The 25,168-nt window shown below is 42.0% G+C and overlaps 1 pseudogene; it reads right to left on the bottom strand.

Moving 5' to 3' along the window:
• Positions 1-384: 384 nt before the first annotated feature.
• LOC147001052 (putative vomeronasal receptor-like protein 4) lies at positions 385-1,250 on the bottom strand (annotated as a pseudogene).
• Positions 1,251-25,168: the final 23,918 nt, after the last annotated feature.

Genomic DNA, 25,168 nt, shown 5'->3' with positions numbered 1-25,168 from the left:
AAGCATTTTTCCCAGTGCTAATGAGAAGCTACAAGTCACATGATAAGGATGGTGGAATGGGAAGTCGGTAAGAATATGCTTTCCACCTTTCTAGAAACCCTGAACTAGCCTTAGGTGGTTTTGTATTAGTCTCATTTGTTAATGTGAATTATTAAAAGCTTAACTGACTTAATGATTGGATATATAAGTGTTGTGAGGTGGAAAGTGCTGGTAATGTCCAGGCAGATCAATTACCAGGCCAAGACTTGGACTATAAGGTGGCATCTAGGACAGCTGATGCGACATAGCAAAACTACACACCCTTCACATACCCTCTTAAATTTTAAGGGAAATAAATGACAATGTGTATCTTAAGGTCACAGAGGAATGGAATCCTAGCATTTCTCAATGAGAACTCAAGAATTTAGCAATAGGGACATCACTGTTCATCAGGACAAAAGGACTGAGAATAGCATAACTGAGCATTAGACATGTTTTAATATTTACTAAAATGGAATGATGAATCATCATGGAACCTGTATAAAAAGGATAAAATGAAGTATGCCCAATAAAAGAAAGGTATACAGCTCATGATAATTACAAGACTCTGTGCAGCTCTGACTTCTGGACTGAAACTATTCACAAACCTGCAGCTATAAAGGGAGAGGATATGCTTGTGATGTTTATACAGGTGAAAAGAAATGTATCCACTGCTCCAGCCCATGAGACTCTGGAAGATGAGATCATAAACAGCCATGAGCAAGAGGAAAAGCCACTTAACTATGTGCCTGGAAGGCAGCATATAGCAATAGCCAATGTACATTCCAGCTCCAAATCTGTACAAATCACTGCCTGCTGTGATATCATGACAAGCTTGATTTGAGAGAACTTTAAAGATCCCAAAGAGGAAGATGTAGGTAAGAATTTGCCATCCTGTTTGTGGTCTGAGCTTTCTACAAAGGCTGGACCTGGGGCTGGTGGTGGCAGCAGACAGATGGTGCAGATAGAAAAGCTCTGTTCTATCCTTGCCAGATAAACCACAGCTTTGCAGCCCATATCTCCTATTTCTGAAATTAAACTCTGTGGCTATATCTCTATTCCTTGTAATGCAAATAATGATTATATTAATAATTACCAAGTGAAGCAGGATAAGATTTACAGGTTTTTCTCAGTCCCAAAGGCAGATTATCTCAAAAATATTAGAATATTCCCTACAATTCTAAGTACAGTAAGAAAAAGACTATGATCTGGATGATGTTATTCAACTTCATCTTCTGATTAATGTGCAGTACTATGAAATATCATTTATGAAATAGATTTAAGATTTTTCTTTATTTTGATGAAAAGGATGGTTTCCAAATATGTAAACGTATATGGTTCTTTTTGGACAATGTCTAATCATATTCTTTGGGTATTTTGATTGATTGTCTTCTGTTTTCTGTTTTTTTCTTCTTTCATTTCCATAAAAATAATGATAGGTACAATCAGGCCATAAATTTGATAGTTTCCTGCCTTTCATGACAATCCTTCATCCCTCAAGTTCATATGACCATGCTCTATCCAGAACAAAAGCTAAATGCATGGCATCACTTTGGCACTTTTCAAGTCAACACAGTCCTGAGGATTAGCCTGGCAGGCTTCTGCCTTTTCCTTCATCTCACCCACTGTGACCTCAGGCTACTGGACAGTGCTGTTTGCTTCATCCTGATCCTCTTCACTGTCCCATAGCCAACCATCACTCAAATGATATTGAACTCATAGAAAGCGCGCAGCTTCTCAGAAAATTCTGGTTGGCCAAATGGATCTGTTTTTCAGGGTAAATGACTTCCCATATTTATTTATGGCACAAAGCTTACATTTTTTATGGAAGATAAGGGCCAGAAGTCCTTCCGTTTCTTGTCAAGGTGGGGAGCAAGTCTGATCCAATTTGTGGCATGTTTCCAGTTTTCTACATGTGTCAAATCTTGTTGAAAGTGATTTACATTTCCTCCCACAGACCTTGTTGTCCTTGTCTGTTTCTACTAAGAATTCTGCTCCAACTTACCTGACACAGACACTGGTGAAAGGTCTCCTAGAGCAGGAGGGTGAGGAGGAAACCTCAAGATTCCTAGAGTCTTCTCTGACTCCCTGAGCCTTTTATGCACCCTTCCCTTCACACCTTCCCTTTGCAGCCAAACTGGCCAACCACAGGCTGCCACCTCACTGAATTGGTAGAGCTCCACCCTAGTTCATCCTCATTGAACTCAGGACAGAATGAACCCAGACTAGGGAGAAAGACAAGGCCCCATTCCTGATATTCCTAAACCAAGCTACTCAGGAGGCTGAGGCAAGAGACTTGATATACTCAGGGTATGAGGTCATGGTGAGCCAGGTCTAAACTGATAGTTCCAGGTAAGCCAGCTCTAGAGCTGAGACACTTAAAACAACAGCTAAATATTTTTAGCTAGAGAGCTAGGTCAACTTGATCAGGCAGATAAGATAGCTGGGACTATGGCAGAGTCTATAAAAGGTTTGCTCTGTAAGTATGAGAACCCAAATTCTGATGCCCAGCATCCAAATAAAAGCTGGCCAAAGAAGTGCAGGTTTTTAAACCTGAATGTTGTTTGGAAGGGGTTTGGTGTAAAGAGAGGTGGGTCTTTAGAGACCACTGGCAAGGTAGCTTAGCAGGATCAATGAACATTATGTTCAGAAAGAGACGTTAATTGAAAAAAATTAAGGCCAGAGCTATTGAAGCAGATAGCAATGCTGTCTCTGGTCTCTGCTGACATACACACGTGTGCATATCTGCATACATATACATGTAAACCCCTTTGACATATACACACAACAATTACAATGCTTTTGAAACAACAAACTATTCTATATACTTCACATCTAACAAAACACTCAGAAACGTAAACCTTAACTGACTTTGTCCTTCATAATTACTATCCTTTTCTTATCAAAGTTATTTCTGAGTTATATTCAACCTCAACCCCTGCCTCAAATGTAACATCGGTGCTTCCCTTGCCACAGGACTATGCACATACACCCTGGTTGATCTTTGCCAGATCACGTGAGTTGTGGCTGTCCATCATTCACATATCAGCTCAGGTTCCATCCTTGGGGCTTTCTCTGAACTCCGGTCTGTGTTGCCTGTGTATCTGCTTTCCTCCTCCCTGGATAGTGAACATGCCTCAGAGAAACTGCTTTTGTTTGTAGAATCTCAATGATTTACGTTGCTGCTAATGCATACTCAAAAATAGTATATTAATGAGTTATTAAATGAGGCTCTTCTCAAAACCTTACACTAAGCAGAGAGAAAAGCTGGCAGCCACTTTTGAGAGACACGTGAGTTGGTCTCTTTCTTTATGATATTTAAAAACTGAATAGCCTGAAAAAGTCAATTTAGTTTGGGTGACACATTTGGTATAATTCCAGGCTTCCACCAATCTAGTTAATGATGTGGATTATCATTTAAGAAACTCACAATGATTTAATTTTACTTGCCACATCTCTTTAGTAATTATTTGATGATTTGGTAAGGTTTTACATATACTTCTAAGTTCATGAAGCCACCAGTATTAGAACTTGTAATAATGACAGAGCTTGCTTTCTTTAACAGGGCTGCTTCTGGACTGAAAGAACTACAAGTTTAATGTCTATATATACATGTCTAAGTCAGGGCTGCTATCTTCATATTTTAGTAAGTTTTTACATGCTTCTCATCTCCAGCATGTAACAATAAATTTAGTCTGTGTGACTCTAATGAAGTCAAGGTTTTTTTTTTTATAGCAAATAATATGGGATTGGATTACAAATACACTGAAGTACCTTGAACTTTAAAAGTATAAAGTTTAGTATGCCAAGTAGATGCATCAGTTGGTAAAATACTTGAAGTAAAATCATGAGAACTTGAGTTCCATTTCCAGAACCCCCACAAAAATTTGGGGTGTGGTATAATTTGTTTATTTCCAGTAGCATTGATGCAGAGGGAGGAAGATCTCTGGAAATCTTTAGCCAAACAGTTTAGGAGAAGCACTGAGCTTCAAACACCTGAGATTGTCATCTGGTCTACACACACACACACACCACACACACACACACACACACACACACACACACACACACACACACACACATCTTTACCTGCAAGTACCAACATGCCCCCTTCCATCCACACATATAACATGTTCCACACCACTCCCTCTCTCTCAACACACATGTGCATGTGGAGAGAGAGAGAGAGAGAGAGAGAGAGAGAGATTTCTGCATGTCTCATATCACTCATGTTATTTGGCTTTCTCACTGTAAGGAAACAATTGTCTAAATCCAGCTATCTCAAGGAAAATGCCTCCATCTTCAGTTGGCAGAGTCAAACTGAGTTCTTTGAACCAATTCTTATCTTGTTTCTCCAGATGTTTCTTGTTTGTCTATTAACCAGTAAGTTACAAAAGAATGTGAAGAAAGGAGTTGCCTGTTGTCTAAATTAAGGCCCACAAGTTATAAAAGTATTGCCTGTCATTCCTTAATAATCTATGGCCACCCAGACTAAGAAGCCACCAGGCCCCTGTCCTGTCCCTGCCTGGCCCGCTTGATGAGCAGTTCTGGTACAGTGCACCCCAAACTGCTGCAAACACTCCCTAAACCAGGTCCTGGATGAAAACTGGGAAGTGATAAACTGTTTTCTCCCTGGGTCCTGTCTCCTTCTTTTTGCACAGTGACAGATGACTGGGACGCTCCTTTTTCCTACCAAGAGCCTCCCTGCCTTACATCTCCCTTGCCAAAGTCAAAGGCAGCCTCAGTCCACAGCTACAAGGCAACAGTCACCTGCTTGGTCTGTGCAGGGCTGGGGTGAATGTCCTCACGGTACAGCCAGACCCTGTTTATCTAGACACAGGGTAGGTAAGTTGTCCAATGACATTTTCAAGAATAATTACAAATAAAAAATTTTTAATTACATGATGTCCAAAATGTAATTTATTCTCCATTTTATCTAAAGATATTTTCTTTAGAAATTGTATAATCTAAGTTTATTTCCTATACTTTTGAGATGAGTGGAAATGGATCGGAAATATAAGCAATGATTTGGTGGTTTGCAACACAAGGATGATTTTCTTATATCTCTAAATTCCTCTTTTGTGTCATAGACATTGAGGAAGATAGTGCCCTGTCTCCTGAGGCCTATGTGGGTGGAGGTGTGTATCCTTTCTGGGCACCTGGATTCTAGTACAAATGAAGCATTAAGAAATTAGGTGTTTTTTTTTTATCTACTTCTTTTGATGAAGGCCACTTGATTAGTCATTCTCTTGCTATGTTCTCTTTTAGGATAAAATGGCAAAGAATCCAAGACCTGCAGTTTTATGGAGGAAACAGTGACACGGTGCCTTAGCTCCTGTTCTACTGTGGGGAAGAGATACCATGAGTAAGGGAACTTATATAGGAAGGGATGAAGCTGAGAGCTATGTCATGATCAGCAAAGCATGACAGATAGAAATACAGAGGCTGGGTCTGCTGTGGATTTTTGAAACCTTAAAAGCTGTGTGAAACCTTAAACCCAGTGACACACCTTTTCCAACAAGACCATACCTCCTAAGTCTTCCTCAACACTCTACCATCTGGGAAAAGTACAATTAAATATATAAGCCTATGGAAACCATTCTCATTCAAACCACTATTACTTGGGTAATAGTTAAGACATGTTCTAAGTTTATGCTTAGGTTTTGCAATCTTTTTCCAGACCTTATCTCTTTATTGCATTTTTTCTTTTTTTTTAATTAGGTATTTTCTTCATTTACATTTCCAATGCTATCTCAAAAGTCCCCCATGCCCTCCACCCCACTCCCCTCCACCCCCACTCCCACTTTTTGGCCCTGGTGTTCCCCTGTACTTAGGCATATAAAGTTTGCAAGACCAATGGGCCTCTCTTTCCACTGATGGCCGACTAGGCCATCTTCTGCTACATATGCAGCTAGAGACATGAGCTCCAGGGGGTACTGGTTAGTTCATATTGTTGTTCCACCTATAGGGTTGCAGATCCCTTTAGCTCCTTGGGTACTCTTAAGGAAAAGGAGGTGTTGGCTTATGCAGATGACTACATTTTCAGTCTTGAGGATGGAGCCCTATGATTCAGACTTGCTAACTGGTCTCTTATGAGGTCTGGGTGGAGTTAACCTGTGTGGGTTTGCCTGTGTAGTTGGTAAATCTATGAGACTGTTGCAGCTGCTCTATAAACTTAACCAGTTAGTTGTTTCCATGTATACCTTTCTTCATGCTCTAGAAAAGATGCTCAATGAAGGCATCTCTTTGAAGCATGTTCTCTATTTCCTGATTGCCTTAAAACAAAGCTTACTTTTGTTGAAAAGAAATTTGCCAATATTTTTTTCTAAAAGTTAAAATAATTATGAAGTTTATGTTAAAATAATGAATTTACAAGACATAACAATGCCGATGGCTGCAATTTGACAAGTAGTCCTGATTTCTTTTTATAGTTAATCACTAGGAAACATGGATTCTTTAACTAAACCATAATTACTAATATTAACTCTCAGATCACACATTACTCTCTAAGGGTCCATGATTCACCAGAGAATGATACCCCTGAACTCGAATAGTATGTAACTCAAAGAGTGTTTTATTCTGCACAAGCCCAGCATGCTGGGGTCTCCCATTCCCAAGATAAAGAGACAACCAAGGGAACTTGGAAAGCTTGATTTAAAGCACATTGGAGCCTTTCCACTCCTTGCCCAGTTCTTTCTGCTGGGGCAGACTCTTGGCTGGTGTGCTCCAGTGAAGATACCATATCATGATCTATTCTAGAGAACCTGTTGCACTCAACGCAGTTGGTAAGAACCCCCTCTTCTCACCACTGCTGGAATCCCAGAGCTGCTGCTGAGAGCCTGGTGGTCTCCCTTCATAATAGCCACAAATAATATGGGTAACTCTAACAAAACAAGTATAAGACCTGTATGACAATAACTTCAAGTCTCTCAAGAAAGAAATCAAAGAAGATCTCAGAAAATGGAGAGATCTCCCATGCTCATGGACTGGCAGAATTAACATAGTAAAAATGGCCATTCTTCCAAAGCAACATATAGATTCAATGCAATCCACATTAAAATCCCATTACACTTCTTCAAAGACATCGAAAGAGCAATTTGAAAATTCGTCTGGAAAGACAAAAAACAAAACCAAACAAAAAAACCAAAAACCGAGGGCCACAGGCCTCATCCGGCCGGACCAGCACCAGGGTAGCTAGAGCGCAGGGTCGGCTGACACCCGCCAGCTACCCACGACCCCCACCACAGGATTTTGAGACTGCTGGTGAGTGGAACACAGCTTCTGCTCCAGTCCAATCACTCGGGACCTGAGACTGCTCTGGTTGGGGAGGCAGAAATCCGGACTACGTAGGGCCACAAGCCTCTTCCGGTCAGAAAAGCACCTGGGTAGCTAGGGCGCAGGGTCGGCTGACACTCGCCAGCTACCCACAACACCCGCCACAGGATCTTAGGACTTCTGGTGAGTGGAACACAGCTTCTGCTCCAAACCAATTGCTCACGGGATCTGAGACTGCATTAGTTAGGGAAGCAGAAACCGGCCTGAGTAGGGCCACAGGCCTCATCTGGCCAGACCAGCACCAGGGTAGCTAGAGCGCAGGGTTGGCTGACACCCGCCAGCTACCCACGACCCCCACCACAGGATTTTGAGACTGCTGGTGAGTGGAACACAGCTTCTGCTCCAGTCCAATCACTCGGGACCTGAGACTGCTTTGGTTGGGGAGGCAGAAATCCGGACTACGTAGGGCCACAAGCCTCTTCCGGTCAGAAAAGCACCGGGGTAGCTAGGGCGCAGGGTCGGCTGACACTCGCCAGCTACACACAACACCCGCCACAGGATCTTAAGACTTCTGGAGAGTGGAACACAGCTTCTGCTCCAATCCAATTGCGCGCGGGACCTGAGACTGCATTAGTTAGGGAAGCAGAAAACCGGCCTGAGTAGGACCACAGGCCTCTTCCGGCTGGACCAGCACCGGGATACCACCAGCTACCCACGACCCCCACCACAGGATTTTGAGACTGCTGGTGAGTGGAACACAGCTTCTGCTCCAATCTTTAAACAGTGACAACGACAACAACTAACCCCAGAGATTACCAGATGGCAAAAGGTAAACGTAATAATCTTACTAACAGAAACCAAGACCACTCACCATCATCAGAACCCAGCACTCCCACTTCGCCCAGTCCAGGGCACCCCAACACACCGGAAAAGCTAGACACGGATCTAAAAGCATATCTCATGATGATGGTAGAGGACTTCAAGAAGAACTTTAATAACACACTTAAAGAAATACAAAGGAACACTGGTAAACAGGTAGAAGACAGTAAAGAGGAAGCACAAAAATCCCTTAAAGAATTGCAGGAGAACACTGCTAAAGAGTTACAAATCCTTAAAGAAAAACAGGATAACATAATCAAACAGGTAGAAGTCCTTAATGAAAAACAGGAAAAAAAAATCCAAACAGATGATGGAAATGAACAAAACCATACTAGACCTAAAAAGGGAAGTAGACACAATAAAGAAAACCCAAAATGAGGCAACACTGGAGATAGAAAACCTAGGAAAGAAATCTGGAACCATAGATACCAGCATCAGCAACAGAATACAAGAGATGGAAGAGAGAATCTCAGGTGCAGAAGATTCCATAGAGAACATCGGCACAACAATCAAGGAAAATGGAAAATGCAAAAAGATCCTAACTCAAAACATCCAAGAAATACAGGACACAATGAGAAGACCAAACCTACGGATAATAGGAGTGGATGAGAATGAAGATTTTCAACTCAAAGGACCAGCAAACATCTTCAACAAAATTATAGAAGAAAACTTCCCAAATCTAAAGAAAGAGATGCCCATGAACATACAAGAAGCCTACAGAACTCCAAATACACTGGACCAGAAAAGAAATACCTCCCGACACATAATAATCAGAACAACAAATGCTCTAAATAAAGATAGAATACTAAAAGCAGTAAGAGAAAAAGGCCAAGTAACATATAAAGGCAAGCCTATCAGAATTACACCAGATTTTTCACCAGAGACTATGAAAGCCAGAAGATCCTTGACGGATGTTATACAGACACTAAAAGAACACAAATTCCAGCCCAGGCTACTATACCCAGCCAAACTCTCAATTAACATAGATGGAGAAACCAAAGTATTCCACGACAAAACCAAATTCACACATTATCTCTCCACCAATCCAGCCCTTCAAAAGATAATAACAGAAAAAAACCAATACAAGGACAGGAACCACGCCCTAGAAACAACAAGAAGGTAATCCCTCAACAAACCTAAAAGAAGACAGCCACAAGAACAGAATGCCAACTTTAACAACAAAAATAACAGGAAACAACAATTACCTTTCCTTAATATCTCTTAATATCAATGGACTCAACTCCCCGATAAAAAGACATAGACTAACAAACTGGCTACACAAACAAGACCCAACATTTTGCTGCTTACAGGAAACTCATCTCAGAGAAAAAGATAGACACTACCTCAGAATGAAAGGCTGGAAAACAATTTTCCAAGCAAATGGTATGAAGAAACAAGCTGGAGTAGCCATTCTAATATCTGATAAGATTGACTTCCAACCCAAAGTCATTAAAAAAGACAGGGAGGGACACTTCATACTCATCAAAGGTAAAATCCTCCAAGAGGAACTATCAATCCTGAATATCTATGCTCCAAATACAAAGGCAGCCACATTCATTAAAGAAACTTTAGTAAATCTCAAAGCACACATTGCACCTCATACAATAATAGTGGGAGACTTCAACACACCACTTTCACAAATGGACAGATCATGGAAACAGAAACTAAACAGGGACACAGAGAAACTAAGAGAAATTATGAATCAAATGGATCTGGCAGATATCTACAGAACATTCTATCCTAAAACAAAAGGATATACCTTCTTCTCAGCACCTCATGGTACCTTCTCCAAAATTGACCACATAATTGGTCACAAAACAGGCCTCAACAGATACAAAAATATTGAAATTGTCCCATGTATCCTATCAGATCACCATGGACTAAGGCTGATCTTCAATAACAAAATAAATAATAGAAAGCCAACCTTCACGTGGAAACATAACAACACTCTTCTCAATGATACCTTGGTCAAGGAAGGAATAAAGAAAGAAATTAAGGACTTTTTAGAGTTCAATGAAAATGAAGCCACAACATACCCAAACTTATGGGATGCAATGAAAGCATTTCTAAGAGGAAAACTCATAGCTCTGAGTGCCTCCAAAAGGAAACTAGAGAGAGCACACATTAGCAGCTTGACAACATACTTAAAAGCACTAGAACAAAAGGAAGCAAATTCACCCAAGAGGAGTAGACAGCAGGAAATAATCAAACTCAGGGGCGAAATCAACCAAGTGGAAACAAGAAGAACTATTCAAAGAATCAACCAATCAAGGAGCTGGTTCTTTGAGAAAATCAACAAGATAGATAAACCCTTAGCCAGACTCACTAGAGGGCACAGGGAAATCATCCTAATTAACAAAATCTGAAATGAAAAAGGAGACATAACAACAGATCCTGAAGACATCCAAAACACCATCAGATCCTTCTACCAAAGGCTATACTCAACAAAACTGGAGAACCTGGATGAAATGGAGAAGTTCCTAGACAGATACCAGGTACCAAAGTTGAATCAAGATCAGGTTAATGATCTAAACAGCCCTATATCCCCCAAAGAAATAGAAGCAGTCATTAATAGTCTCCCAACTAAAAAAAGCCCAGGACCAGATGGGTTTAGTGCAGAGTTCTATCAGACCTTCAAAGAAGATCTAATCCCAGTTCTTCACAAACTATTCCACAAAATAGAAACAGAAGGTACTCTACCCAACTCATTCTATGAAGCCACAATTACTCTGATACCTAAACCACAAAAAGACCCAACAAAGATAGAAAACTTCAGACCAATATCCCTTATGAATATTGATGCAAAAATCCTCAATAAAGTTCTTGCTAACCGAATCCAAGAACACATCAAAACAATCATCCATCCTGACCAAGTAGGTTTCATCCCAGGGATGCAGGGATGGTTCAATATACGGAAATCCATCAACGTAATCCAGTATATAAACAAACTCAAAGAAAAAAAACCACATGGTCATCTCGTTAGAGGCGGAAAAAGCATTTGACAAGATCCAACACCCATTCATGATAAAAGTCTTGGGAAGATCAGGAATTCAAGGCCCATACCTAAACATGATAAAAGCAATCTACAGCAAACCAGTAGCCAACATCAAAGTAAATGGTGAGAAGCTTGAAGCAATCCCTCTAAAATCAGGGACTAGACAAGGCTGTCCACTTTCTCCATACTTATTCAACATAGTACTTGAAGTCCTAGCCAGAGCAATTCGACAACAAAAGGAGATCAAAGGGATACAAATTGGAAAAGATGAAGTCAAAATATCACTTTTTGCAGATGATATGATAGTATATATAAGTGACCCTAAAAATTCCACCAGAGAACTCCTAAGCCTGATAAACAGCTTTGGTGAAGTAGCTGGATATAAAATTAACTCAAACAAATCAATGGCCTTTCTCTACACAAAGAATAAACAGGCTGAGAAATAAATTAGGGAAACAACACCCTTCTCAATAGTCACAAATAATATAAAATATCTAACTAAGGAAGTGAAAGATCTGTATAATAAAAACTTCAAATCTCTGAAGAAAGAAATTATAGAAGATCTCAGAAGATGGAAAGATCTCCCATGCTCATGGATTGGCAGGATCAACATTGTAAAAATGGCTATCTTGCCAAAAGCAATCTACAGATTCAATGCAATCCCCATCAAAATTCCAACTCCATTCTTCAACGAATTAGAAAGTGCAATCTGCAAATTCATCTGGAATAACAAAAAACCTAGGATAGCAACAACTCTTCTCAAGGATAAAAGAACCTCTGGTGGAAACACCATGCCGGACCTAAAGCTCTACTACAGAGCAATTGTGATAAAAACTGCATGGTACTGGTATAGTGACAGACAAATAGACCAATGGAATAGAATTGAAGACCCAGAAATGAACCCACACACCTATGGTCACTTGATCTTCGACAAGGGAGCTAAAAACATCCAGTGGAAGAAAGACAGCATTTTCAACAAATGGTGCTGGCACAACTGGTTGTTAACATGTAGAAGAATGCGAATCGATCCATTCCTATCTCCTTGTACTAAGGTCAAGTCTAAGTGGATCAAGGAACTTCACATAAAACCAGAGACACTGAAACTTATAGAGGAGAAAGTGGGGAAAAGCCTTGAAGATATGGGCACATGGGAAAAATTCCTGAATAGAACAGTAATGGCTTGTGCTGTAAGATCGAGAATTGACAAGTGGGACCTCATGAAACTACAAAGCTTCTGCAAGGCTAAAGACACCATCAATAAGACAAAAAAAACCACCAACAGATTGGGAAAGGATCTTCACCTATCCTAAATCAGATAAGGGACTAATATCCAATATATATAAAGAACTCAAGAAGGTGGACTCCAGAAAGTCAAATAACCCCATTAAAAAATGGGGCTCAGAACTGAACAAAGAATTCTCACCTGAGGAATACCGAATGGCAGAGAAGCACCTGAAAAAATGTTCAACATCCTTAATCATCAGGGAAATGCAAATCAAAACAACCCTGAGATTCCACCTCACACCAGTCAGAATGGCTAAGATCAAAAATTCAGGTGACAGCAGATGCTGGCGAGGATGTGGAGAAAGAGGAACACTCCTCCATTGTTGGTGGGATTGCAAGCTTGTACAACCACTCTGGAAATCAGTCTGGCGGTTCCTCAGAAAATTGGACATAGTACTACCGGAGGATCCAGCAATACCTCTCCTGGGCATATATCCAGAAGATGTCCCAACCGGTAAAAAGGACACATGCTCCACTATGTTCATAGCAGCCCTATTTATAATAGCCAGAAGCTGGAAAGAACCCAGATGTCCCTCAACAGAGGAATGGATACAGAAATTATGGTACATTTACACAATGGAGTACTACTCAGCTATTAAAAAGAATGAATTTATGAAATTCCTATCCAAATGGATGGACCTGGAGGGCATCATCTTGAGTGAAGTAACACAATCACAAAAGAACTCACACAATATGTATTCATTGATAAGTGGATATTAGCCCAAAACTTAGGATACCCAAGATATAAGATACAATTTGATAAACGCATGAAACTCAAGAAGAATGAAGACCAAAGTGTGGACACTGTGCACCTTCTTAGAATTGGGAACAAAACACCCAGGGAAGGAGTTACAGAGACAAAGTTCGTAGCTGTGATGAAAGGATGGACCATTTAGAGACTGCTGTATCCAGGGATCCGTCTCATAATCAGCTTCTAAACGTTGACACCATTGCATACACTAGCAAGATCTTGCTGAAAGGACCCAAATATAGCTGTCTCTTGTGAGACGATGCCGGGGCCTAGCAAACACAGGAGTGGATGTTCACAGTCAGCTAATGGATGTATCACAGGGCTCCCAATGGAGAAGCTAGAGAAAGTACCCAAGGAGCTAAAGGGATCTGCAACCCTATTGTTGGAACAACATGATGTACTAACCAGAACCCTGGAGCTCTTGTCTCTAGCTGCATATGTATCGAAAGATGGCCTAGTCGGCCATCAATGGAAAGAGAGGCCCATTGGACTTGCAAACTTTATATGCCCCAATAAAGGGGAATGCCAGGGCCAAAAGAATGGGAATGGGTGGGTAGGGAAGTGGGGGGCGCTATGGGGGACTTTTGGGATAGTATTGGAAATGTAATTGAGGAAAATATGTAATAAAAATATTAAAAAAAAAAAAACCAGAGACACTGAAACTTATAGAGGAGAAAGTGGGGAAAAGCCTTGAAGATATGGGCACAGGGGAAAAATTCCTGAATAGAACAGTAATGGCTTGCGCTGTAAGATCGAGAATGGGCAAGTGGGACCTCATGAAACTGCAAAGCTTCTGCAAGGCTAAAGACACCATCAATAAGACAAAAAAACCACCAACAGATTGGGAAAGGATCTTCACCTATCCTAAATCAGATAAGGGACTAATATCCAATATATATATAAAGAACTCAAGAAGGTGGACTCCAGAAAGTCAAGTAACCCCATTAAAAAATGGGGCTCAGAACTGAACAAAGAATTCTCACCTGAGGAATACCGAATGGCAGAGAAGCACCTGAAAAAATGTTCAACATCCTTAATCATCAGGGAAATGCAAATCAAAACAACCCTGAGATTACCCCTCACACCAGTCAGAATGGCTAAGATCAAAAATTCAGGTGACAGCAGATGCTGGCGAGGATGTGGAGAAAGAGGAACACTCCTCCATTGTTGGTGGGATTGCAAGCTTGTACAACCACTCTGGAAATCAGTCTGGCAGTTCCTCAGAAAATTGGACATAGTACTACCGGAGGATCCAGCAATACCTCTCCTGGGCATATATCCAGAAGATGTCCCAACCGGTAAAAAGGACACATGCTCCACTATGTTCATAGCAGCCCTATTTATAATAGACAGAAGCTGGAAAGAACCCAGATGTCCCTCAACAGAGGAATGGATTCAGAAATTATGGTACATTTACACAATGGAGTACTACTCAGCTATTAAAAAGAATGAATTTATGAAATTCCTATCCAAATGGATGGACCTGGAGGGCATCATCTTGAGTGAAGTAACACAATCACAAAAGAACTCACACAATATATATTCACTGATAAGTGGATATTAGCCCAAAACTTAGGATACCCAAGATATAAGACACAATTTGCTAAACGCATGAAACTCAAGAAGAATGAAGGCCAAAGTGTGGACACTGTGCCCTTTCTTAGAATTGGGAACAAAACACCCAGGGAAGGAGTTACAGAGACAAAGTTCGTAGCTGTGATGAAAGGATGGACCATTTAGAGACTGCCGTATCCAGGGATCCATCCCATAAGCAGCTTCTAAACGCTGACACCATTGCATACACTAGCAAGATATTGCTGAAAGGACCCAAATATAGCTTTCTCTTGTGAGACGATGCCGGGGCCTAGCAAACACAGGAGTGGATGCTCACAGTCAGCTATTGGATGTATCACAGGGCTCCCAATGGAGAAGCTAGAGAAAGTACCCAAGGAGCTAAAGGGATCTGCAACCCTATTGTTGGAACAACATGATGTACTAACCAGAACCCTGGAGCTCTTGTCTCTAGCTGCATATGTATCGAAAGATGGCCTAGTCAGCCATCACTGGAAAGAGAGGCCCATTGGACTTGCAAACTTTATATGCCCCAATATAGGGGAATGCCAGGGCCAAAAGAATGGGAATGGGTGGGTTGGGAAGTGGGGGGCGCTATGGGGGACTTTTGGGATAGCATTGGAAATGTAATTGAGGAAAATATGTAATAAAAATATTAAAAATTAAAAAAAATAAAATTCTAATCATAATATTAAAAAAAAAACCAAAAACCAAAAACAACAACAACAACAAAACCAAACAAAAAAAACCAAAAATCCAACAAACAAAACAAAAACAAAAACCTCAAAACAAACAAACAAAACCCCCAAACCCTCCAAAAACCAAACCAACCAAAGAAGACCCCCAAAACCCAGAATAGCAAAAACAATTCTTAACAATAAGAGAACAGCTGGTGGAATCAGTATCCCTGACCTCAAGCTGTACTACAGAGCAATAGTGATTAAAACTGCATGGCATTGGTACAGATACAGACATGTTCAATGGAATAGAACTGAAAACCCAGAAATAAAACCACACCCTTATGGGCACTTGATCTTCGACAAAGAAGCCAAAAATATACAATGGAAGAAAGAAAGCATCTTTAGTAAATGGTGCTGATCTAACTGACTGTCTGTATGTAGAACAATGAAAATAAACCCATATTTGTCACTTTGCACAACGTTCAAGTCCAAGTAGATCAAGAACCTCAACATAAATCCAAATACACTCAATCTAATAGAAGAGAAAGTGGGAAAGAGCCTTGAAATCATTGGTACAGGGAGAAATTTTCTAAACATAACTCCAATGGCTCATGCTTTAAGATCAAGAATTGATAAATGGGACCTCATGAAACTGGAAAGCTTCTGTAAGGCACAGGATATAGTCAGTAAGACAAATTTGCAACCTACAGATTGGGAAAAAAAATCTTCACCAACCCCACATCTTATAGAGGGCTGATACCCAAAATATATAAAGAACTCAAGAAGCTAATCACCAAAAAGCCAAACAACCCAATGAAAAAAATGGGGTATAGAACTAAACCAAGATTTCACAACAGGAATCTCAAATGGCTGAGAAGCACCCAAAGAAATGTTCAAAATCCTTAGTGATCAGAGAAATGCAAATCAAAATGACCCTGAGATTCTTCCTTACACCATCCTGATTGGCTATGATCAAAACCACAGATAACATCACATGTTTCAGAGAATGTAGAGAAAGAGGAAAGATTCCTCCATTGCTGGTGGGATTGCAAACTGGTACAATCACTCTGGAAATCAATCTGGGCGTTGCTCAGAAAATTGGAAATAGATCTACCTGAAGACCCAGCTATACTAGTCTTGGAAATATACCCAAAAGATGTCCCACCATGCCACAGGGGCACATGTTCCAATATGTTCATAGTGGCCTTATTTGTGATAGCCAGAAGCTGGAAACAACTTAGATGTCCCATGATAGAAGAATGGATACAGAATATGTGGTTTATTTACACAATGGAATACTACTCATCTATTAAGAATGAGGACTTCCTGAGATTTGCAGGCAAATGGATGGAACTGGAAAATATCATCCTGAATGAGGTAACTCAGACCCAAAAGGACATGCATGGTATGTACTCATTAATAAGTGGATTTTAGCCAGAAAACAAAAGTACAGAATACCCAAGATACAGTCCACATAACTCAAAATGTTCAACAATCTGAAGTACCCAAGTGAGGATTCCTCAATCCCATTTTGGAGGGAGAAAAAAGCAATCACAAGTGGGGAGGGAAGGAGGGAGGGAGGGACCTGTGAGGGAAAGTGGAGGTGGGGAGGTAGTGGGGAGGAGAGGAGAGCCTGTTCTGGTATTGGGTGAGCTAAAAAGGACTGAGGCCCTGAGGGCCAGCAGACAGAATGGAAACAGGCAACTTTGTGAAATCGGATTTTGGGGGACCCTCCAGAATGCACCAGAGACCTGGGAGATGAGAGACTCTCAGAACTCAAAGGGAGGGACATTAGATGAAATGTCTGACAGTAGGGAGAAGGAACTTATAGAGCCCACCTCCAGCAGGAAGACAGGGCATCAAATGAGGGAGGGGGGCCATCCCACAGTCACAACTCTGACTCATAATTGTTCCTGTCTGAAAGAAGTACAGGAATGGAAATGGAGAAGAACCTGAGTAAAAGAATGTTCAGCGACAGATCCAAAATGAGATCCAGCTCAAGGGAGGTTCCAAGGCCTGACACTATTGCTGAGGCTATGGAGTGCTCACAAAAAGGGTCCTAGCATGACTGTATTCCAGACTACTGAACAAGCAGCTGAAAGAGTCAGATGCAGATATTTGCACCCAACCAATGGACAGAAGCAGCCAACCCCCATTGTTGAATTAGGGAAGACTGAAAGAAGCTGAGGGGAAGGGCGATCCTGAAGGAGGACCAGCAGTCTCAATTAATCTGGATCCCTGAGATCTTTCAAACATTGAACCATCAACCAGGCAACATACCCCAGCTGATATGAGGCCCTCAACACACATACAGTAGAGGATTGCCAGGTCTGTGTTCATTCAGAAATGATGCACCTAACCCTCAAGAGTTTAAAGGCCCCAGGGAGTTTAGAGGTCAAGTGGGATGGGGAGTAGGGACATCCACATGGAGACAGGGGGGTGGGGATGAGGTATGGGATGTGGAGCAATCAAAGAATGGACAGGGGCGAGGGAGGGGGGGATAAAATATGGAGTTTAAAAAGCTAACTAAATAAATTAATTTTAAAAAAAAAGCACATTGGAGTTTCAGAGTACATGAGTTTTACCTTACTCTATCTCTAGGCATTCCAGAACCATTATAGGGGATGGAGGCTGGAGCCTGGGTTTTTTTCTAATAGTGATTGTCTTGCCAGGGTTTGCCTGGACTTGCCCAGAAACTTAGGCCTAGTTTTCTAAACTGCCAATTTAAAGCTTGTCGTTGTGGAGTCAGCCTAGCCTTTTCATTTCTCCCCTTCAGTTTTGGGCCATCTCAAATTCTTAAGATGTTTAATAAATCTGTTCCTTAAGAAACCCAACTAAATCACTGATTATGCAGGAACCACAAGTCAAAACTACTATCAGTAGGATTTGTCTTGTAGTCTCTTACTGACTAAGACCATGGATTCTTTAACCAACCCTGAGTTGTCAAGAACATTCCTCACCTAAGGCTGCCTAGAGTCCTCCCTGCTGGAGGAACAGTGAATCTAGGCTTTTTCTTTAAGAATGCTCTGCCAGGGAGAATAGAGAATCCCGCAGAGCCTGATGAGCTTCCCATCCCCTGTATATCTGCATCTACCGCCATTTGTAGGGCCTTGTAATTTTTATCTTGGAATATTAGGGCTGAGGCCCCTATACTAGCAGCTCATAGCAACCCTCCACCAAGGAGAGAACCTAGTTACACAGTGGAACTGGCCACCCTTTTAACCCAGTTGTTTGGAGGTGGTGGCTGATTGATGACATCCTCACCACAATAATAAGTCACACTTGGTACAAGCTGTACTAGAACATAAAAATCCTCAGTCAAATTTACAACCAGGCCATAAATGTATAGTGTAAGTCCTGAGGTACAAGCTCACCAAGCATTCTCTTGGGTAGCATGTATCCTGCAACAGTAGGGGTTACAGTACGGTGGGAATAGGCTATGGGTACCTTATTTACAATTCAGAGTCACTGTCTGGTAACCAACATTTCTGTGTTAAGTCTGGAGAGAAAGGAGTTAAGAACTGGCAGTAGAATCGGCCTTTTTGCCAGCCACTGTGAATTTGATGACAAGGATGCTGCTTCATCACCTGGGGGTACCCAGATATTAAGGGGGCTAGTGGCTGGTGCAGCAAAACATAAGTAGCAAGCAAGCAGGATCAAGAACACTGGAGTCACAGTTTCAGCAGATTGACAGGGTGTGGGGTGACCTTAAATAGTTCTTGTGGCAGTTCACCTGGAACTCTCCTCCACTGGGACCTCAACTGCTGGATCATCTCTCTCCTAGCAGGCTTAATGTGGGAGTGGAGTATCTATGTCCTGATTCTGTTCACCTTAGCAGTTGCAGGCATGGTCAGGATGACAGTGTGAGGCCCTATTCGAGTGAGGTTCCATAGACTTGTAGTTATGTCTTTTAATCCAGACTTTCTCACCAGGTTCAAAGCAATGGTTTCATGGGGAGGAGCAGTCTCATAAACCTGGTGGGTGGCAGGCCAGAGTTGATTCTGGAACCAGTGTAGGACTTCCAAGGATTTTAAAAAAACTTATGTTGGTCATATTTAGCTAAGATATGAGATGGAGGTTAGGCAGCATGGGAGGTGGCCTCCCATATAGGATCTCAAAAAATGACTGTGGCTTGGGGGGAGACCTAAAGTATAAGGGGTGCTGCTAGCCCTATATAAGGCAAAAGGTAGGCAAGTTTCAGGGGTTAACTTGGTCAAGGCCTCCTTCAGAGTCCAATTCATCCTCTCTACTTTCCCTGAACACTGAGGTCTGTATGCACAATGTGATTTTCAATTGGGCCCCAGAACCTGTGCTAGAGATTGAGTTATCTGAGATACCAGTGCAGACCCAAACAGAGTAGGCAAACCATACCTGGGTATGACATCTTCCAGACACTTCTTTTCCACTACATTGACAGTGTTCTTTGTAGGGTAGGCTTCTACCCATCCTGAAAAGGTATCTATAAAAACTAGCAAATACTTATATCCATATGTTTCTCCTTTTATTTCTGTATAATCTATTTCCCAAACAACCCCCTTGCTGTTGATCTCTGATTCTGGTTCCTGGAGCAGCTCTTGAATTTGGTAGGGCCTGAGGGATTCACAGCCTGGCAGGTGGCACAGTCTGAGATGACCTGATCAACCAAGTGTCCGAAGTCAAATACTTTGTACCTTGCCCCTCACAGCAGTTCCTTCAGTTTTCAGTGACCCAGGTGTGAAGCTTGGTGAATCTGATGCATGAGTTGCTTAGCAAATTCTTTAGGTAGGGTGGTGTAGCCTTCAGAGGTCGGCAACCATCCATCTGTTCTCTAAACCCCTTGGCATTTTGCCTGCTGTTGTTTGTCTTTAGCAGTATATTCAGGGATGGCTTGGAGTGCAGAGGTCAGCAAAGCTACCAGGATGTCGACAGTGGAAACTTAGGCAGCCTCCCTTTCAGCTTTATCAGCTGGCCTGCTCCCTCAGGCTGTTTCTGATGTCCCCTTCTTATGCCCAGGGCAATGAATTATGGCCATTTTGAGAGGAATCCATATTGTCTCTAATAAAGCAAATATTTCCCCTTATTTTTGATGATTTTTTTCTTCAGCAGTTAATAATACCATCTGCTGTCAGTATGGCTCCTTTTGCCAGTTTTAAAGGCTGGGTTAGAGCCTTTACGTCAGCTTTCTGCGCTGAAGTTCCTGGTCACAAAGCAGTTGCCCAAATAACAGAGCCCAAGTCCATTACCGGTGCCCCTGAATATCTGATTCCATTCTGGATGAAGCTGCTCCCATCCATGAAGTAGATACGTTCCACATCTGGCCAGGGTATGTCAGTCACATTCGGCATGATGTTCTGAGTGTGCCCCAGAATTAAAGAGCAATCATGCTGCATGTCAGAGAACCGGTCAGGTAGTAGGGTGGCAGGGTTTAGGGCAGATGATTGGTTATATCCTATTTGAGGGGGATTCAAAAGTAGAGCCTGAAAGTACACCAGTCTGGTGTTGGATAGTCACTGACTAGGTAGATTCTTGAAGATTCCCCCAAGAGCATATGGGTGTGTACGTGCGTGCGTGCGTGCGTGCGTGCGTGCGTGCGTGTGTGTGTGTGTGTGTGTGTGTGTGATAACAAGTTCCTACTGCATGGTTATTTTGTCAACATCCTAGACTAGCAGGGCAGTAGTGGCTATGATTCAAAGGCAGGCTGGCTATCCTTGGGCCACTGGGTCCAGCTTCTTAACTGTTTGGCTGTTTCACTGAACCCTGGCATCCAAAGTTTATAAAACCCAGAAGATCCCAGAAATTCCTGTACTTGCCTTCAGGTTGATGGAACTGGGATGCTAAGGATGGTATGCTTCTGGGGTATCTAACCACATGCATTGGCTGGCCTCCTTTAAATATGTACCCCAGGTAGGTAACTTCAAAATGACAAAGCTGGGCCTTTTTCGCAAACACTCGGTAGCCAAGTTCCTATAGCAGGTCTCATGTGGCCTCCTGGCATTCCTCCAAGTCAGAGGCTGGCAATACATTTAGGAGCACAGTTATTTGGGGAGTGCGGCAACTCATATTCACCCAAGTCCTCATGCAGTGCCTCATCAAAGGTGGTGGTGAGTTCTTGAATCCTTGATGCAAGCGTGAACAAGTCAGTTTTCTCTCAAAGCCTCTCTCTAAGTCTTGCAATTTAAAGGCAAATAGAAACTGGCTTTTGGGTGCCAGAGGCAGACCACATAGCCATTCAGTGGCTGAAGTTTCCGATGGATGTCTGGAGCAGCTTGGTTAACAAAAAACATAGTCCCAGTTGACTGGCACTCCCTAGTTTGTGGGTCAAAAGCAGTGTAGGTCCTATAGGCTTCAAAAAGTCTTTCTAGATATTTCCTGGGGCTCTCATTCTTTCCCTGCATCACCTGGCTCAGCTTAGATATATTTGTGGACTGTCTGGCAGTCTCTCAGAGGCTTCTCATTAGAATATGGCAGTAGACCTGGAGCATCTCCTTACCTTCAGCAGTGTTAAAATTCCAGTCGGGTCAAGTCAAAGGAAAAGCTACATCTATATCAGCCTGAACTTGAGTGGGCAGCCCATTTGCTCCCAGAACCAATTTCCATGTAGCTTCAATGATCTGATCTCTTCTCTCTCTCTCTCTCTCTCTCTCTCTCTCTCTCTCTCTCTCTCTCTCTCTCTCTCTCTCTCTCATCCCAGGTGGGCTGGTGGTCAGCATGATTGAATCTGGAAGACTTGTGAGAGCAGATGATCTTTCTAAAAATGGAGAATTCTGCAACTTCCAATTGTGAAGATCATTACTGGAAAATGGCATATATGCCTCGAACTGTCTCCCCTGAGCACCTGGGGGCCCCATAGCCTGAATTGGTAAGGCCTTAGTAGAGTTGTCCCTCTGGGCAGTATGGGACAGAGGTGGACTCCAAGTGGAGTCAGGAGGGTCAGGAGAGTCAGGGACTGCTCCTCCTTCTACCTGTGCTGGCTGGGCAGAGTCAGCTGAAGCAGGAACAGGAACATAAGGGAGCAGAAAGGGAGAGCAAGGTATAAGACCAAAGCTGATCCTCCTTTAGAGCAAGAAGGGTGGGGAGCAACAAATGGTCTCATGTATATAGTGGGTTTCTCAACCAGGTATTGCCATATGGTGATATGAATTTTGTTTGGGTGGCCCCAGGCCTTATAAAGTAACCCTTTACCCTGTAAATGATGGGGAGATGGAAAGTTCCCTCCTCAGGCCAAAGGTGGGCCATTAATTCTTGCAGAAGATGGTTTGTTTGTGGGGACTACAACCAGACTGGAGTCTTCTCTAACTCTGTGAAAGTCCTTAAAGTGGTTCAGGACTAAGCCCAATGGGGTGCTTGTGCCTGTCTCATTCAAAATGAGAATCAAAGAAAAACTTGTTTGGGAGCACAAAAAGCACAAATAATATACACAGACTCAGAAAGATGCTCCTGGGAAAACAAAACCCAAACCAATAGGCTGTCTCAGACAGTCTTCCTCCCTGTAACAAAGGAGGGAGGCCCATAGACCTACAGCTAGTTAAGAATCCAGATGAGAACTAGCAAGTTATTGAACTTCTGGTAGGGGATTGGGAGCATCCTCCGTTGACCCTGGCCAGTTGACAAAATACACATCTACTTTGTTCCACTCATCTACCAGATTAAACCCAAAACAAAACCCACAAAGATAGAGAAGACAAAAGACAACTGGGGGGAAAACACTCCATTATTTGGGTCAGGGTGTCTTCAGTGAATCCCAGATGAGCACCCAAATGTAAGGTCCATGATTCTCCAAAGAATGATACCACCCACCCCAACTCAAATAGTATGTAAATGCAAAGAGTATTTTATTCTGCAGAAGTCCAGCATACTGGGGTCTCTCATTATCAAGGTAGAGAACCAAGCAAGTAGCTCAGAAGGCTCCATTTAAAGCATATTGGAGTTCTAGAGTAGATGAATTTTTTTTCTTGTTTAATGTAGTAGGCAATTTATTCAATATTTGCACATGTATTACAAAGTTGGGTCAGAGATATGTTAGTGAAACTAGATATTCTTTTTTGTTTTTGTTTTTGTTTTTGTTTTTTTCGAGACAGGGTTTTTCTGTGTAGCCCTGGCTGACCTGGAACTCACTCTGTAGACCAGGCTGTCCTCGAACTCAGAAATCCACCTGCTTCTGCCTCCCAAGTGCTGGGATTAAAGGCATGCGCTACCACTGCCTGGCTAGATATTCTTTTAAATTAATTAATTAATTAATTAATTTTTATTAGATATTTTCTTTATATACATTTCAGATGCTATCCCAAAAGTTCCCTATACCCTCCCTCTGCCCTGCTCCCCTACCCACCCACTCCCGCTTCTTGGCCCTGGCATTCCTCTGTATTGGTGCATATAAAGTTTGCAATACCAAGGGGCCTCTCTTCCCAGTGATGGCCAACTAGGCCATCTTCTGCTACATATGCAGCTAGAGATACGAGTTCTGGGGGTACTGGTTAATTCATATTGTTGTTCCACCTATAGGGTTGCAGACCCCTTCAGCTCCTTGGGTGCTTTCTCTAGCTTCTCCATTGGGGGCCTATTGGTCATGCAAACTTTATATGCCCCAGTACAGGGGAACACCAGGGCCAAAAAGTGGGAGTGGGTGGATAGGGGAATGGGGGTGAGGGTATGGGGGACTTTTGGGATAGCATTGGAAATGTAAATGAGGAAAATACCTAATAAGAATATTTTTTAAAAAAGATCGAGTAGATGAATTTTATCTTACTCTATCTCTAGGCGTTCTGGAACCATTACTGCGATGTGGAGGCTGGAAACTGTTCTTGGGCAATCCCAGGGTAGGTTGCCTTATCTTGCTCTAACTGTAGGCATTCCAGAACCATAACCAGGGTGTGGAGGCTGGAGCCTGGGATTTTTTCTGTTAGTAATTGCCTGCCAGGGTTGCCTGTACTTGCCCAGTTCTTAGACCTAGTTTCCTAAACTGCCAATTTGAAGCCTGTCACGGAGTCAGCCTAGTCTTCTCAACACATTACAGTTATTACATCTTGTATAATTACATATGCATATATGTTTCAAAATGGCTAAAAAAGGGTTAAAGGGGTGGCAATTGTCCTAAGAACTTAAAGAGACATTGATAAAGGCAGAGAGAGCAGATATAGATTAGAGTCCCTGCACTGTTTAGTTAAGTAGTAAAAAGATTAAGGATTGGGGATTGTGATTGCTATTCTTGGTTATCAACTTGGCAACATCTGGAATTAACTAAACCTCCAAATGGAAGGCACTCATGTGAAAAATTTTTGCTTAATATAAAGCAGAAAGATTTACTTCTAATCCAGATCTTTGAAGTGAGAAGACTTGCATTTAATCCGGATCTTTTGAGCTTAGAAAAGACACACCTTTCATCCAGGTCTTTAGGTGGTAAACATACCTTTAATTGGTTCAGTGAGAAAAAGCCCATCTTAACTCTCTGAGAATTAATGTTTATATTCAGTTCGCACAAATTCTGATGGATGGAGAAGACTGTTCCAGTCCCTTCTCTTTGACGAGAAGACCATGCTCTCTGGCTACCTTTCTTCTTGTGACATACAAGCTTTTGGAAGTACACAAGATTGACAAGGGAGTATTTGGGAAGTAGAACACTGGTTCTACAGTGTTTCAGTGAGCAAAAGAAATACACTACATCTTCTCACATGTAAGTAGGGTGAATGGGGTTTTGCTTATAAATCAGTTGTTGAGGATACATGGCAGTTCTGTGGA

Source organism: Mus caroli, unplaced genomic scaffold (assembly GCF_978045245.1).
Source record: "Mus caroli unplaced genomic scaffold, Mus_caroli_1 scaffold_15, whole genome shotgun sequence".
Lineage (NCBI taxonomy): Eukaryota > Metazoa > Chordata > Mammalia > Rodentia > Muridae > Mus > Mus caroli.
This window is presented reverse-complemented; position numbering and strand designations above follow the sequence as displayed.